Consider the following 17610-nt stretch of genomic DNA (forward strand, 5'->3'; position numbering starts at 1 on the left):
GCTAATGAGCTAAAAAGAGACTTTTCAGTAGAAAAAATAAAAATAGGCAATAGACCCATGAAAAATGATCGTTATCTCTGGCCATGAAGGAAATGCAAATCAAAATGACACTGAGATTCCACCTCACCCAGTTAGAATGATTATTATTTAAACAAACAGAAAACAATAATAACAGATGTTGGCAAGGATTCAGCCAAAAGGGAATCCTAACAAATTGCTTGTGGGAATGTAACATTGTTCAATCACTCTGGAAAAGAATATGGATGTCCCTCAAAAAACTGAACAGAATCACCCTATGACGTACAAACTAGGATACAGTAAAGCCACAAGCACAAGCATGTGCAGTGCATTACTATTCATGATAACCAAGATATGCAATCATCTCAAATGTCCATCAATAGAACAATGGATAAAGAATACATATATATATACACACATTATGGAATTTTACCCATCCAATAGAGAAAAAAATATCTTACCATTTTAAAAGAAATGGGAAGACTTTTGAAAAAAAATTGGGTTAAGGGAAGTAAGTCTGGCCCAGAGAGACAAAGGTTACCTGTTTTCCCTCATATGTGGAAGCAAAAATTATCTTTTAAACTAATAAGGAAATATATTATGTGGTATTCAAGAGTATACAAATCTATTAACTGAAAGCTAGTAGATTTATTACACAATTCAAATCTTGTAATTCCTTAGAAAGGCAAAGTCAAAATTCAACAAACTGAACACCCAGAAACTGGTACTTTAAAGAGGTGGGGTGGGGTGATGGAATGAAGGGCAGACAAAGAGGAGAAGGGGGTATAATGAAATCAAAAGTCAATGTATATCCAACAAACTTAAGAAAAATGAGGGAAGGGATGGTGAGAAAGTTGAAAGGGGTGACATTGACCAAAATGCATTATATTCATAAGCTTCTTTGTAAAATGGAAACTCTTTTGTACAACTATTAAAGATAATAAAATATTTAAAAACTTAAAACATGCCATGAAATACAGATTTACACAAACCATTTAAAGATAATGAAAATATAATTATAATTAAAATGAAATATACTAGGTATTCTAAGCTATCCTCTGCCTTTAACACTGGACAAAATGTGACTGCAGTATACATAATATAAATTAAATTCAAGCAATAATAGGTCACATTTGAATTCCTAGGTTATATTTAAAAGCAGCACAAGTGAAGGGTGTGTTTATGTTTTTCAACTTCAACAGTAAATCACATTTCCTGTGCTCAATTTTTGAGGGACAGATGCAGGGGTTCCAACTTTGGAGCTCAAGATTTAGTCAGTCAGGAATATACCCCCAAAATAGATGCTACTTTAAAATGTTTTATTAGTGAATCTCAAGAAAAAATATAAATTCATACTTTATAATTATTATTGAACAACAAGTATATTCTGCATTGGAGTAAAAGTTATGTTTTTAAATACTGGTCTCTAAGTCCAACTAATAAATTAACACAGTACTAAAATTACTCAATATACATGATATTTGAAAGAGGGCTTATATTGCACCATGAGTTGAACTTATGAAATGATCACTAATGTTCATTATCAAAGTGAGTTTTCAAGATAGCTGGAGTAGGTTAACTACATGAAGTACAAACCAAGTGCAATTATTAATCATGCATCAACTGTCTAACCCTAAACTAGATCCCAGGAAACTTTATAACAGAACACTACATGAAACTGTTACTCCTTAGGGCACATACCCAATCTCTGATATTGTACCACTTTTCTTTCCACATGAAAAGTATTCTAAAAAATACAACATTCTTGCAATTATACAAATGCTCTATAACTTCCAATAAGGTAGTCATTGGACACAATTGCCAATTGAACACTTGAAATGGAATGTGACTGAGGGACTAGATTTTTAAATTTTGTTTGAATGTTACATCATTTAGGCTTAAATAATTATATGACTATTGATGTCATGTTAGAGCACACTGCTTTAGAGTGTTGAATAATCCTGTTATAATGCATACTAGCAAGTTAATAGTTATTCTTTCATATTATTGCACAATAACTTTCAACATGATAACAATGAGGTATCATTCATTAAAATATGAGCATGATTATTTATTAAATGATAGGTACCCTGAAAAATTAACACAATAGGACCTTTTGGGGAAGAAAGATTTACATGGTGTGTAGTAAATCCCACTATATGTGGAACTATCCCTTATTTTTACTTTCATGTAGCACTGGCTTTAATGGTGGAGGTTGTGTTAATGTCTTAGTTCACTGAAATACCAGAGCTATTATCTGTGCAGTAAATGAGAAGATTAACATATTTACATTGCCATCTGTTTCAAGCTACATTTCTGCTACTTGCCCTTGGTCTTAGCAGTCAGAATCACTATCATAAAGGAAATATAAGATAACAAATGCCAGCAAGGATGCAAGGAAAAAAATCATTATGTACAGTTGGTAGGAATGTTAGTTTATCCACTATGGAAACCATTATGAAGGTTCCTCCAAAATTTAAAAATAGATCTAACATATGAGTCAGCTATACCACTTCCAGATATGTATCCAAAACAATCAAAATAAATATATAATAGACATACCTTAATCCACATGTTTACTGAAGTACCATTTACAATAGCAAAACTATGAAATCGGTGTCTGATGCCCAAACACCAAAGAACATATAAGTAAACTGGTATATATACACAATTCAGCCATACAGAAAAATGAAATTATTTCATTTGCAGGAAAATAAATAGAGCTATAGATTATCATTTGAGTGGGCTAATTCAATTAGAGAAAGATACATCTCTCACCTTTCCTCTATATTTCATATTAATAATAATAATAATAATATCAGAATGTAAATAGAGATAAAAAAACAGCATGATAAGGATGAATAGGATTGAAGCTCCTTACATGTAGGTATGAAAACAGCATCATGTGGCCCATAAAACATGTGACCAGAAAGAGGGAGGAGTAAGTTTTATGATTCTATTATATACAGTAATATATTGCCATCACTATAAAATCCTATATACAATTAATACACACCAATAAATATTTAAAGTACATGTTTCTGATATTTGTAGTTTAACCATGTTAGTAATCACCAAAGGAAAGTAAGCATAGGGGGAATAAGCCCAAGCATTTCAATCAATAATTTAAAATATTACCTTATTTGACATCTGAAATTCTTTCCCTTTCTCCATTCCCTGCAACATCATTTTCCAACAATATTCTCATTTCTAAAAATGAACATGACTGAGAGCAAGCATGTGAGATACTTGTCCTTAATTGACTCAGATACATTGTAATGTTAGAGTATCTAACATTAGAACTGATTACTTCTAATGCTGAATGACATCTCTGAAATTCAACTCATTTATGGATTGAAATTTTGTCTCTTTCTATTTTCCAATATAAACTTCTACCTGTTAAACTGTTTATTTCTGTGGCTAACAAACACATCCTGGAACATTCAGTGCTTTTCTTCTTCCAGTATTTCTCTGAGCCTTGATGTCAACTTTCATTCTTTGAAATTAGGTAAAAAATACAGACTTCACAGAAGATTGGTAAGGATTCATGCTTTGTATGGAAAAACAATCAGCACAATATCTGGAATATGGTACATATGAAATAAATATTTAAATGGCAAATTTTATCTGGTTTTAGTCCTTGTAAACATTTATCACATTATATTGTGATATATACTTTTTTATACACATAATTTAAATAGTCTTATTTAGATTGCAATTTACTTAAAAACAAGTGGAAGAATAAGCTTCTACTTTTTTGTAGGTATCAAATGTGTATTCCATAGCATGTGTTTAATAAATACAACTGCCCATAGTCTCCTAAATATATAGATATTGTACCTGTCTAAATGCAACATGAATGTGAATCAATTACTTAAAAATCTCGGTCCATTGATAACAGCAATACCTTTTTACAAAGTATGTGGAAGATGAGCAAAAATAAGTAGGGGCAGCCACTTCATAACCTCAGGTTCACAACACATCTATGTTTATTTATGTTCAGGTCAAGGGAGATTTTGACAATTTGAGACAATCTATAAGAGTGACCAGAAGGATAAGGAATTCAGAGGAGAAAACTCATAAGGGAAAATAAAAATATCTATATCTCTAAGAACAACTTTCATTAAAAAAGAAAGAAATATTTGATATTGCCATACTCTAAAGAAAAATTGGGACTCTCAGGATCATAGCAATAATGAGTGCCAATCACTTCAGCTTAATTTTCTGAAATTAAAAGGAGAAAGAACATATAAGCAGTTAATTAAGCACACATATTGTAGTCTGAGCTTTGGAATTGAATGTGTGTTCTTTGACAAGTCATTTTTGTCTTTCTAAATCTGTTGCAGATAGCTATAAGGAGTTTAATGTGATTATCTAAAGGTTCTCATTGTTTAAATTTGAGCATGTTAGATTCTTAAATTCCACAAAAAATAAAATACTCCTTCCTTTAGAAATCAAGCTTGAAAGATTAATGTTATTGGTGCAGCAATTAATTTTCTGAGAATTATGATTGTATATTAAATTGGATTTGAAATAAATTTTAACTCAAAAGACAATATTACTTGATTTATTTTACTTCTAATAAATATTTAATTTAGAGCTTGATCGTTCATAGAAAATAACCTATCTTGTGTTGTGATCCTTGAATAATATATTAAATAATGTCTGGGGCAAAGATGTGGAAAATATTGAATGTATATGTAACTTGATCTATGAAAGTCATATCCTATAATAGAGGTCTTTGTGCAACTCTCAGACACATGAATACTTTTTTCTTGATAAGAAACAACGATGAAATAGAAAAGCATTTCTATAAGTTTAGTTATATGGAAAAAAGTGATTAAAATGAGTGAAACTTACTACATTTCTGTTATACCAGATTTAAATTGCTACATGTTGTGAAAGGGGAAAAGTACTTTCAAATTCCATCATATTCTTAATCGACATGAGTGTAGTTCCTAGAATGTCAATAGCCCAAAGCTACCAAACTACCAAACTATTGAATGAGGTATTAAATTTTCATGATATAATTTCTTCAACATTATTTCACTGTGGTAATCTATCATTCAAGCAAATATGAGTCTGAGCATTTAAGAAGTGTTTACAGGGCTGCGAAGGTGGCTCAGAGGTAGAATGCTTGCCTTGCATGCATGAGGCCCTGGTTTCGATTCCTCAGCACCACATAAGCAGAAAAAGCTGGGAGTGACGCTGTGGCTCAAGTGGTAGAGTGCTAGTCTTGAGCTGAAAAGCTCAGGGACATTGCCCAGGCCCAGAGTTCAGGCCCTAAAATCGACAAAAAAAAAAAAAAAAAAAAGAGAAGTGTTTATAAGACCTTAAATTTTGAGTCTTATTTTTAGACTGTATCAAGTGTCATAAAAATTTATTTTGCCCTATCTTTCAGGAAAACCACCTTTGAGATACAATACAAATAGAATATCACTAAAACAAATGTGGAAATGTATAATTTACTTTCTCTTTTATTAAATATATGTTTTATTGTAAATATACTGTACAGAGTGGTTATAGTTATATGAGTAAGTTAATGAGTCTATTTCCTATCAAGCATTGTTACCCCTCCTCCTTTGTTTTTCCCCTACCACCCCTTCCCTCTCCCTTTCCCCAACTCCTCCCGCCCCCTCCCAAAGTTGTAAAGTCCATTTTCAACATAGTATCTTGTACATCACATTGCTGCAATGGATCAGCCTGTATCCTTATTTCAGCATTTTCTTATTTCCCTTCCCCTTCCCAAATTAGAAAAAAAGTATATACAATATACAGGGTACTGGAAGCAAATACAGTGAAAACAGGGGTTATACCGTGGTGGATGAACATATAAAAGAAAGAAAAAAATCATTTAGTACATTACAAGTACATTAGAAACAACAGCAAGAAAGAAAAATAAAACCTCTTGTGTCTCTATCTCGGGGTTCACTTTTTTTAGCATCATCTTATATGGTCATATGTACATAACCTTTTGATCTTTACTGCTTGTCCTAAACATATACTTGTTATTGCAAATAAAGGAAACATTAGCTTATCCCTTGATTATTTTATCTCCCTACACACACACACACACACACACACACACACACACACACACACACATATTGTCAAATGAAAATTCTCCATGAAACTCTGTCTAGAGAAAATAATTTATAAAGAATGATGAAGTCCAAGGTTACACAGTTAATCAATAAACACTGAAAATTTACAATGGACTAGGCATTGCAGAAGGTTCAAAGCAATTATAAAATAGGGGATTTGCCTTTCAGGAAATTATACTTTGATTAGTGAAGCAGATCTAAAACAATAAAACAAAATAAATGATACAAAGCAACATGTGATCAAGGACTTGAATTGTGTCAAAAGGCTAACTGCTATGAGAGTTTGGAGAAGGACTGAATTATCCAAAACCCTCCACAAAGAGAAGGTTGGGATAATTTGAATGCTGATGCCGCCTCAAAAAAATTTAAACTGGAACCTAATAACTCATGAGGTAGAATTAAGTGGTGCTGCATTTAGAAAGTTTTGATGTCATGACTTCTCTACCCATTTAAATGCAATTAGTGACCTTGTAAAAGAAGTTCATGGGAGAGCACTACTACAAGGCAGCATCCATGAAGCTAAGGAAAAATTCTCGTGAGACACTGAACTTCCCAGCAACTTAAACTAGGACTTCCTAGTCTCCAGAATAGTAGATGATGCATTATTGATGTAATACATAAACTGGTCTAAGATATCACAATATAGCAGCCGTGGTGCTAATACTCTTTTCTATTTCTAGTTGGTGCTAGTGATTCAACTCAGCACCTTCCACTTGCTAGGCAAGAGTTCTAATTAATACAGCCTAGAGACACATCCCATATACATGTTAGTAGAGTTTCACCCTTTTTTGTACAGAAGACACAGACTTCAATCCTTGCATCTCTACCTCCTAAGAATGTAGGATAACAACCATTTGAACCCATGGATAGCCTTTTTTGTTTTTGTTTTTGTTTTTGTTTTTGTTTTTTTGAATAGAATTTCATTAACTTTTGTCCAGGATGTCCAGAAACCATTATCTTGCTGACTCAAACTCCCAATTAGGTAGTATTACAGCAGTGATCCACTGTGCCTAGCTAAACAAAGACTTATGTGTGTGTATATATGTATGTGTGTGTGTGTGTGTGTGTGTGTGTGTGTGTGTGTGTGTGTGTATGTGTGTTTACTAGTCAAGGCTTGAATTCAGGGACTATGTACAGTCCCTAAGTTTCTTCTGCGAAGGCTAGCACTCCACCACTCATGTCACAGCTCCACTTACAGATTTTTGGTGGCTGTTTGGAAATAAGACTATCATGGGCTGTATTGGTGTAGCTCTGTTGAAATAATCATTCTCAGATCTCAGCCTTCTGAATATCTAAGATCACACATGTGAGCCACTGGCTCCCAGGCTAAACTGTATATTTTATGATGAGTAATTATAATGACTGAGAAAAGGTATGACTAATCTATTTAAATGAACCATGTTAGAAAATATTATGAAAAGGAACCTAAATGAACTGTCTAAAGGAAAGCATTGATTTTTTTTTACATTTTTTAATAGTAAAAATACTGTACAGAAGGATTACAATTACATGGGCAAGATAATGAGTACATTTCTTATCAAGCATTGTAGCCTCCTCCTTTGTTACCTCCCATCTGCCCCCCCCTGCCTACTCCTCCCCCCCCCACAAAGTTGTAAAGTTCCTTTTCGACATAATGACTTGTACATCTCGTTGCAATGGTTCCACCTGTATCCCTAGTTAAACGATTTGTTTTTTTCCCTTCCACTCCACAAATTAGAGGGATATCAAATACAGTGAAAACAGGGGTTATACCATGGGGGAGGGACATACAAAGCAAAAAGAAATAATCTTATAAATGTGTTAGAAAAAATCGCACGAAAGGAAAAAAAATTGAATATTTGTCTTAGGGTTCATTTCCCCGACATCAACTTATCCGACCTTTTCTGGTTGACTCAGACATATACCAGTTTTTGAACAAAAGGGAAAACATGGGACCTATGTTTCTTTGGGCCTGGCATAATTCATTTAATATACTTTTTCCAAGTCTTTCCATTTCCTAACAAGTGGGGCAATGACATTTTTTCTGATGGAGGCATAGAATTCCATTCTATATATATACCACATTTTCTTGATCCATTCATCTGTTGAGGGGCATCTGGGTTGGTTCCATATCTTACCTATGGTAAATAATGCTGCAATAAACATAGTAGTGCTGGTAGCTTTAGAGTGGTCTTCGTTGTGAACATTTGGGTAAATGCCCCAAAGTGGGATTGCCGGGTCACAGGGGAGCTCTATGTGGAGTCTTTGGAGGAACCTCCATACTGCTTACCAAAGTGAGTAAGGTTCCCTTCTGTCCACATCCCCTCCAGCATCTGTTGTTATTAGAGTTCTTGATTATAGCCATTACAACTGGGGTGAAGTGGTATCTCAATGTTGTTTTGAATTGCATTTCTTTTATGGCTAGGGAGGTTAAGCATTTCTTCATGTGTCTATTGGCCAAACTTCTTTCCTCTTCAGAGAAGTTTCTCTTTAAGTCTTTAGCCCACTTATTTATTGGGCAGTTGTTTCTTTGAGGATTTGTTGGTGAGAGATTTAATTTTTTGAGTTCCAGGTATATTTTGGATATGAGATCCTTGTCCATTGTATGGCTAGTGAAGATCTTCTCCCAATCCGTGGGCTTTCTATTGATCTTGCTAGCTATGTCCTTGTAAAGAAGCTCTGCAGTATCATGCAATCACATTTGTCCAACTTTTCTTTGATTTGTTGTGTTTCTGGGTCACTATTAAGAAAATTTCGACCTGTGCCAACAAAACCTAGGGTTTCTCCTATTGCATCCTGTAATGTTTTCAGAGTGTCTGATTTGACTCTGAGGTCGTTGAACCATTTGGAGTTGATTCTGGTGCAAGGTGATATATAAGGGTCTAGCTTTAGTTTTCTACAAGTAGTTAACCAATTTTGCCAGCATCATTTCCTGAATAGGCTGTCTTTCTTCCATTCTATTTTTTTAGCTCCCTTATCGAATATTAGATGGCTATAGGTCTGTAGGTTCATTTCTTCGTTAAAATTCTATTGCACTGGTCCTGAGGTCTGTTCTTGTGCCAGTACCAAGCTGTTTTAATGACTATAGCTTTGTAGTAGAGTTTGAAATTTGATATTGATATTCCTCCAGCACTGTTCTTTCTGTTGAGGATCGTTTTTCCTATTCGGGGTCTTTAATTGTTCCATAATTTTGTGGATTGCCTCTTCTATTTTCTTGAAGAATGAGGATGGAATATTGATAGGTATCGCACTGAATTTGTAGATAGCCTTAGGAAGTATTGCCATTTTCAGGATATTGATCTTTCTAATCCAGGATCATGGGCGGTTTTGCTACTTTCTAAATTTTGTTTTGATTTCCTTTTTCAAGTTTTTAAAGTTTACATCATAGTGATCCTTCACTTCTTTGGTTAAGTTAATTCCTAGGTATTTTATTTTTTGTGGGGCTATTACAAATGGAGTTTCTTTCCTAATTTCAGCCACACTTTTCTTATTGTTGATATACAGAAAAGCCATTGATTTTTGAGGGTTAATTTTATACCCTGTTGCTTTCCCAAAATTTGAATCAGCTTGAGTAATTTGGGAGTGGACTCTGTGGAATTCTTTAAATACAATATCAGGTCATCTGGACAGAGGGAGAGTTTTATTTCTTCTTTCCCTATTTGGATCCCCTTTATGTTTGCATCTTGTCTTACTGCTGTAGCTAGGCATTCTAATAATAGATTGAAGAGAAGTGCAGAGAGTGGACATCCTTGTGTCGTACCTGAATTAAGAGAGAATGGCTTTAGTTTTTCATCATTAAGTATGATGCTGGCAGTAGGTTTGTCATATACAGACTTTATTGTTTTGAGGAATGTTCCACTGATTCCTAATTTTTCCAGAACCTTCATCATACAGAGGAGTTGGATCTTGCCAAATGTTTTTTCTGCGTCTATTGAGATAACCATATGTTTCTTATCCTTCTTCCTTTTGATGTGATGAATTATATTAATTGATTTGTGTATATTGAACCAGCTCTGCATCCCTGAAATGAATCCTGTTTGATCGTGGTGTATGATTTTTTGGATGAATTGTTGAAGTCGATTGGCCAAAATTTTGTTGAGAAGTTTTGCATCAATGTTCATCAAAGAAATGATCTGTAGTTCTTTTTCTTTGATGAGTCCCTGCCTGATTTTGGGATGAGGGTTATGATGGCTTCATAGAATGAGTTCTGTAGTGAACTTTCTCTTTGAATTTCATTGAAGAGTTGGAGGAGTATTGGTGTGAGCTCTGCTTTGAAGAATTCCACTCTAAATCCATCTGATCCTGGGCTTTTCTTAGATGGGAGGTCTCTTATTGCTGTGTCTATTTCAATGCTTGATATGGGCCTATTAAGATGGTTTAACTCATCTTGGTTTAGTTTTGGCATGTCAATATTTGCTAGGAAAAGGTCCCTTTCTGCCAAGTTCTCAAACTTATTAGCATTAAGGTTTGAGAAGTTTCACTTATAATGCTCTGAATCTTGTTTTGTTTCTGTGGTGATGTTTCCATTCTCATCTCTGAGTTTATTTATTTGGGTGTGTTCTCTTCTTTTTCTAAGATTTGCTAAGGGTCTGTCAATTTTGTTAATTTTTCGAAGAACCAACTCTTTGTTTTGTTGATTCTTTCTATGGATTTTTTGGATTCTAATTCATTTAATTCTGATTTAATTTTAACTATTTCTTTCCATCTACTGGATTGGGGTTTATCTTGCTGCTCTTTTTCAAGGAGGCTCAGATGTCTCATTAAATTGTTGGTTTCAGATCTTTCCAATTTGTTGATGTAGGAACTCAGAGCTGTAAACTTGCCCCTGAGTACTGCCTTGCTGTGTCCCAGAGGAACTGGTAATTTGTGTGATCATTTTTGTTGGATATCCTAAACACTTGAATTTCCTCTCTAATCTCTTCCATGACCCACTCATGATTCAGCAGTGTGTTGTTCAGCCTCCATGTGTTACAGGACTTCTTTGGTGGCTTTTGACCTTGAGTTGTATTTTTATTCCCTTGTGGTGTGAGAGAATGCAAGGTATAACTTCAATGTTTCTAAATTTGGACAAGTTTGCTTTGTGGCCTAATATGTGGTCTATTTTGGAAAATGTTCCATGTGCAGCTGAGAAAAACGTGTATTCTGATGCTACTGGGTGAAATGTTCGGTAGATATCTGTTAAATCTAGTTGATCTATGCAGTTGTTTAGATCTGCGGTTTCTCTGTTGAGTTTTTGCTGAGTTGGTCTATCTAGTGGGGAGTTGATCTATCTAGTGTGTTAAAGTCCCCAACAATTATTGTCTTTGTATCTTTGTGGGATTGGAGGGAAGGTAGTGTTTCTTGGATAAATTTGGGTTCTCCATTGTTTGGCAAATAGATATGTAGAATTGTAATATCTTCCTGAAGGAGACATTTCTTAATTAGTATGAAGTGGCCTTCTTTATCTCTTCTCACTAATTTTAATTTGAAGTTTATTTATCTGATATTAGGATTGCAACTCCCGCCTGTTTATGGGGGCCTTTTGCTTGGTAGATTTTGTTCCAGCCTTTCACATTGAAAATGTGTTTGTTTTTATGGACAAGATGTGACTCCTGAAGGCAACAGATAGAAGGAACTTGCTTTTTAATCCAACTAGACAGTTTATGTCACTTAATTGGAGAGTTAAGTCCGTTAATGTTGAGAAAGAGGACTGAGAGGTATTTGGGTGTTCCTGCCATTTTATCCACCTTCTTGGGGCTGTGGCAACTGGGTTCTTATGGTTCTTGGATTCTTAGTTTTGGTGCAGTTTCTTGGCTTTTGTTGTGGTTTTGTTGGGTTTCTATGTGTAGGACATCTTTAAGAATCTTTGATAGGGCTGGTTTGGTGGAGATGTATTGTTTCAATTTTTCTTTGCTATGGAAGGTTTTTATTTGGAGTTCGATTATGAAGGTGAGTTTAGCTGGGTACAGTATTCTTGGTTGATAGTTGTTTGTTTTTAGGGCATGGTATACATCATTCCAGGCTCTTCTTGCTTTGATTGTCTCTGCTGAGAAATCTGAGGTGATTCTAATTGATTTCCTTTTATAGGTGATTGATCTTTTCTCCTTGACAGCTTTAAGGATATTTTCCTTGGTCTGAATTGATCCTGTGTGTATTATAATGTGACTGTGGGATGTCCTGTTCTGGCCTGGTCTACTTGGAGTTCTAAAAGCTTCTTGTATCTGAATAGGCCTATCTTTTTGCATGTTTGGGAAGTTCTCTGCTAGTATCCGTTTAAGCAAATATCCTAGACCATTAACTTCTGTCCCTAGGAGTTGAAGGAAAGCATTAATTTTTATTCCCTTTCCAAGCAAAGTCCTTTCATGTCCAGACATTCAAGTTGTTTTGACTCATGGAAGCTTTTCTTTGCTATTCTTTAATAAGAACTTGTGCATACTTTACATGTTGGTATAATATAAAGTTTCAGGAGTTAAACTGAAATTCTAAAAAGAAAAACAAATCATCTTCAAAATCAACATAAATACACTTCGCAATGCATTGATATGGTAACATTACAGTATGCAGTGCTTAACAAGTAGAACTGTATTCAAATATAGTGTTCCAAAACTAATTCACAGATGCTATTATTACCCAACCTATGTTAATATATTGACAATGAAAAGAAATGTAGATTTATTTCTATAAGACTGATTAATAGTACATAATTTTTTTTTATTTTTTGGAATTCTTATTGCTATACATAGGTTATTTTATTTAATTATAAGGAAAAGAAGTAGATACTATTAAATGCCTTGTACATGCATAGAAAGAGATTGTTTTCTGTTTAGTGATAAGAAAAGTTTTCTAGTTATAATTTGGATGTGTTTAAAATTAATTCCTACCACAATCAGATACTGGAGAATTTTTCCATTATCATTGTCTTTAGGTGAAATCAGTAAAATATCATGAATGTAAATATTTAATATCACAGTCCCAGTATCATTACTAATAAAATATTTTCATGTACTATTGTGAGAATGAACATGATATAAACTAATATTTTCTAGAAAATTCATTTGATTTTTGACACTATTTAAGGACTGAATAGTTTCTCTAAGGGAAATTATGTATACTGTTTTGGAAATCAATGAAGGATAGGTTATAGAAAAAAAGTTAATTTATTTCTACATTATTTTGTTGTTAAAAATCAAAAGATCTGCCTTTAATACATTTAAACTGAATTTTAAAGAATATCTATTGATACATTCATGATAATATTAATATACACAATAATAGAAATGAAAATAAATAAAGAAAAAAAACATGCGTGTTATTCATGAAGGCTACCATTCTATAAATAAATTTAACAGTTTTTTTTAACATGGTCAGATGTAAATCAAAGTATATAAATACCTAATAATGTATAATATCTACATGATAATTGTTATAAATGTCTAAATATTATGTTACATGCACATACTTATCCTTAAAATATTTATGTAAGAAAAAATATAAAACTAGAACATTATTACACATGTATATATACATATATCTATATATATTTGGTGTTTTTAAAATATATTTTTATTGTAAAGATACTGAACAGAGGGGTTACAGCTACATGAGAAAGTTAATAAGTCCATTTCCTATCAAGCATTGTTACCCCCTCCTTTGTTTTCCCCTATAATTCTTTCCCTCTCCACCTCCCCAACATCTCCCTCCCTACCCCACCACATAAAGTTCATTTTCATCATAGTTTCTTGTACATCTCATTGTTACAATGGGTCATCCTGTAACATTACTTCAGCATTTTGTTATTTCCCTTTCCCTCCCCAAATCAGAAAATATATATACAAGATGCAGGACACCAGAATCAAATACAGTGATGAAAGGGGTTGTACCGTGGGGGAAGAACATACAAAGAAAAAAAATAGCATAGTATATTGTCAGGTCTTCATCCGTCCCACAAAAAATGGGCGGGGACTGAGGAAAGGTTACTGTGGCAGCTCGCCTGTTTCCCAGCCTCCCTTAGTCTGGGAGACAGTCAGACACATCAGAGAGTCAAGCCAAGCAGGAAAACTCATTTATTAACACACAGCAAGCACTTTTTAAAGCAAAAAAGACCAGTTGGCATGGGAGGGGAGGAAAAGGAACCAATCACTCTAAAGGTAACACCCTATCATGCACCTAAGCTTCCACGGTGTGGTTATGCACTGAAAGTACAGCAAATTGGGCTCTTCCCACTCAACTCCTTCTCAGTGCCATCTTTGCTGCCCATGTGCTGCCCAGATTCCCCCTTTTTTGTTTTAATGGTAGACCCACTTCCCAGTTAGTTATCTTTTTCCCTCCTCTTAGCCAGACAAAGATAGGGAGGGCCCTTGTGCATGATCCGAGAGCCCGTCCCAGTTACCTCACATCCCCACCTAGCACAGTAATAAACATCAGCCCCGCTACAGTTAGAAATGTCTGAAGCAGTTCAGTTAATTCCTGGGCATATATAAAAGTCAGTATCTCGTAAGGTCGTCCTCTTCAGAGCATGGGAGCAGCCTAGGTATTGGGAGTTCCACACATGGGGCACAGTGCATCCTCATGGGCCCCAGCACTCAGGCCATTCTACTATAGTCCAGAAAAACAAAGAAAATTTAAAACAAACTGCAGACATAGTAAAGCAATCCCGGGCATCTGGTGTCTTTTAAGTAAGCCAGTTCTTTGTACGTGCCTTTAAGAGAGCACAGGGGTCAAGATGACCTTTGAGCTTTACTGTCATCTCCCAATGGCTCCCAACATCACCTTCCCCATCTTTGTTTAAAGAAGCGAACCTGGCCGGGGGCTGGTGGCTCACGCCTATAATCCTAGCTACTCAGGAGGCTGAGATCTGAGGATCGCGGTTCAAAGCCAGCCCGGGCAGGAGAGACCGTGAGACTCCTATCTCCAATAAACCACCAGAAAACCGGAAGTGGCGCTGTAGCTCAAGTGGTAGAGCGCTCGCCTTGAGCTGAAGAGCTGAGGGACAGCGCCCAGGCCCAGAGTTCAAGCCCCACGACTGACAAAAAAAAAAAAAAAAGAAGCGAACCTGACTGTCTTAGGTTGGGTAGATTGCCTTGTCTGCCTTACCCGTCATCGGGAACTTCTTCAGAGTGAAGCTGAAGGCCCTGTCTTAGGTTGGTCAGACTGACACCCTTTCTTACCCATCTCTGGCTGCAATTCCTCTCGGGGGAAATTCATTCACTTGGAGCTTGATCTTATGTAACTGGCTGGCTAAGCTCATAAGAGTTTTGCAGTGCACGTATAATGCAAGGAAGGCATAGAAATACCATCAGCAAAAGCATTACCAGGCCAAGCAATGTCATCAGCAGTCCCTTAACTTTAGGCAGTCTTTGCCACTTCAGAGTCCAGAAGCGGGGCTTGTTCTAATCCAGCTATTTGCCTGTGGGATTGAAAAAGATCTAAAGACACATTATTTGATGATTTCTGCATTGCCAGTGCTGATCACTGCCCAGGTTACCCATTGAGGTTGATGCAGATTCCAAAGGGCCATTGCCGGGACTGGGAGGGTCAGGACAGCCAAAAGCTGGAGTATCACCATCTGCAATTGTTAGAGAACACAAGAGCTTCTCAAGGGCTGGTTGCCCTTGGGGATGGTTAGTAATTATCTTTCTGGCTTTCCTCTTTTAAACACAAGCTTCAGCCACCATATCTGTTTTTCTTTCCTTGTTGGTTAGTTTATCCTTGGGCATCCTCCTGTATAGAGGAAATGGGTAAAAACTTAAGGTTCCTGGCAGGGATCCAAATAGGGGCTGTTTGCCCTATGGGAAAAACACATCCAAATCCCCAGCCCATAGTAGCTAGAGGGTCAGGTCCTCTCCATTGTTGTGTCAGGGGATCCTTCCTCCTGACTTTTACTTGGGGCTTAAGGTTTAGTTGTCCCCAGTGCTTCTAAAATCTGGATTCAGTTGCCACTTTTGAAAAATTTAAAATGTTAATGATAAACAAAGCTATCTGTAACTGTATATGGGGGCTAACTCCACTTTTTGTTTTAATAATTGCTCCTTAAGACATCGATGATTTCTTTTTATAATTGCTTAGCCTTGGAAATTATAGGGAATTCCTGTAGTGTGATTAATATGCCATTTGTCAAAAAAACTGACATTGCTTTACTAACAAAACAGGGTTCATTATCGATTTTAACTGCTGGTAGACCCAAGGTGGCAAAGCATTGAAGAAAATGTGCTTGTGAATGTTTACTTCTTTCTCTTATATGTGCTGTGGCCCAGCATGCTCCTGAGTAGGTATCTATAGAGACAAAGATATATTTAAGCTTACCAAAGGCTGGGAAATGATTAACATCAGTTTGCCAGAGGACGTTGGGTTTGAGGCCTCTGGGATTTACTTCTGATGCTTGTAATGGGGGTACTTTTAAGAAGGGCTGGCATGTTTCCCAGGTATGTACTATCCTTTTGAGGTCTTTAAAGGGAATCTGAAGGAATCTATGCTGAAAACCTCTCCAATTAATGTGGGTTAAGTCATGCAATCAGATAGCCTCTTGTAACGTTAATGCTTGTAGCTAACTGGTCCACCCAATTATTGCCCATGGATAAAAACCCAGGAAGTTTTGAATGCCCTCTCAAATGTTGAATATGAATAGGGGCTCCTCGCCCTTCTAATAGACCCTTAAGGGTAACCATACGGGGGGGGGGGGGAAATAGGGTTTTCATCCAGCTTAATATGTGCCTGGGGAACATTAGGGAGCAAGTTAATCATATATAGGCTATCAGAATACAAATTAAATGGTTTTTGAATGTCCTGAAGGGCCATAATTACGGCCAGCATTTCTTTATATTGTGCTGACCCTAGATAAGGTTGAAATCTTTGTTGGCTTTGGGTCTTTTGTTGTTCCTCAAAGGCTGGCATACACAGAGCCTACTTTACCTCCGTCAGTAAAAACATGGAGGGAGCCAGGAATAGGCATAGGAGAAAAATAGAGATGGCATTTTATGGGGAAATTGCCATAATATGACAGTCCATTTGGATGGCCCATAATGGCAGTCAATTTAGCCAAGAAACCCCTCCAAGGAGAGAGCAAGAGGAGCATTGGCACGAGTGAGCCACTCAACATCTGCCATCTGAAAAGGAAAAACAATGGAGTGAGTGTCGAGGCCATAATGCCTTTGGGCTTGGGTCCTTCCCTTGACTATAGCATCTGCAAGTTAGTCTGCCTGAGAGTACAACTGAGGTGTGCCCCCCAGGGAAGTGTGAACCCACTCTAATGGCTCCCCCATTTGAGTTAAAACTGCAGAAATTAATGTGATACCCACAAACATCCAAAGGGAAATGGCCTCAAAAATAGAATACGTCTTCAGGGAAACTTCATCCAGGGCTTTATGGAATTGCAAAAATATTGCCCAATGGCTGTCTGTAATTGTAATCACTTCTCGGGGTGTCCTGTCTTTTAGTAAGGCAAATAAAGGCACAAGACTATCGTTAAGGATGGGAACCCATGGCAACAGCCAATTGATTTCCCCTAAAAGGCTATGAAGTTGGGTTAAGTTTA

The sequence above is a fragment of the Dipodomys spectabilis genome, unplaced genomic scaffold (genome assembly GCF_019054845.1).
Source record: "Dipodomys spectabilis isolate Male_0828 unplaced genomic scaffold, ASM1905484v1 ptg000048l, whole genome shotgun sequence".
In the NCBI taxonomy this organism is placed as follows: domain Eukaryota; kingdom Metazoa; phylum Chordata; class Mammalia; order Rodentia; family Heteromyidae; genus Dipodomys; species Dipodomys spectabilis.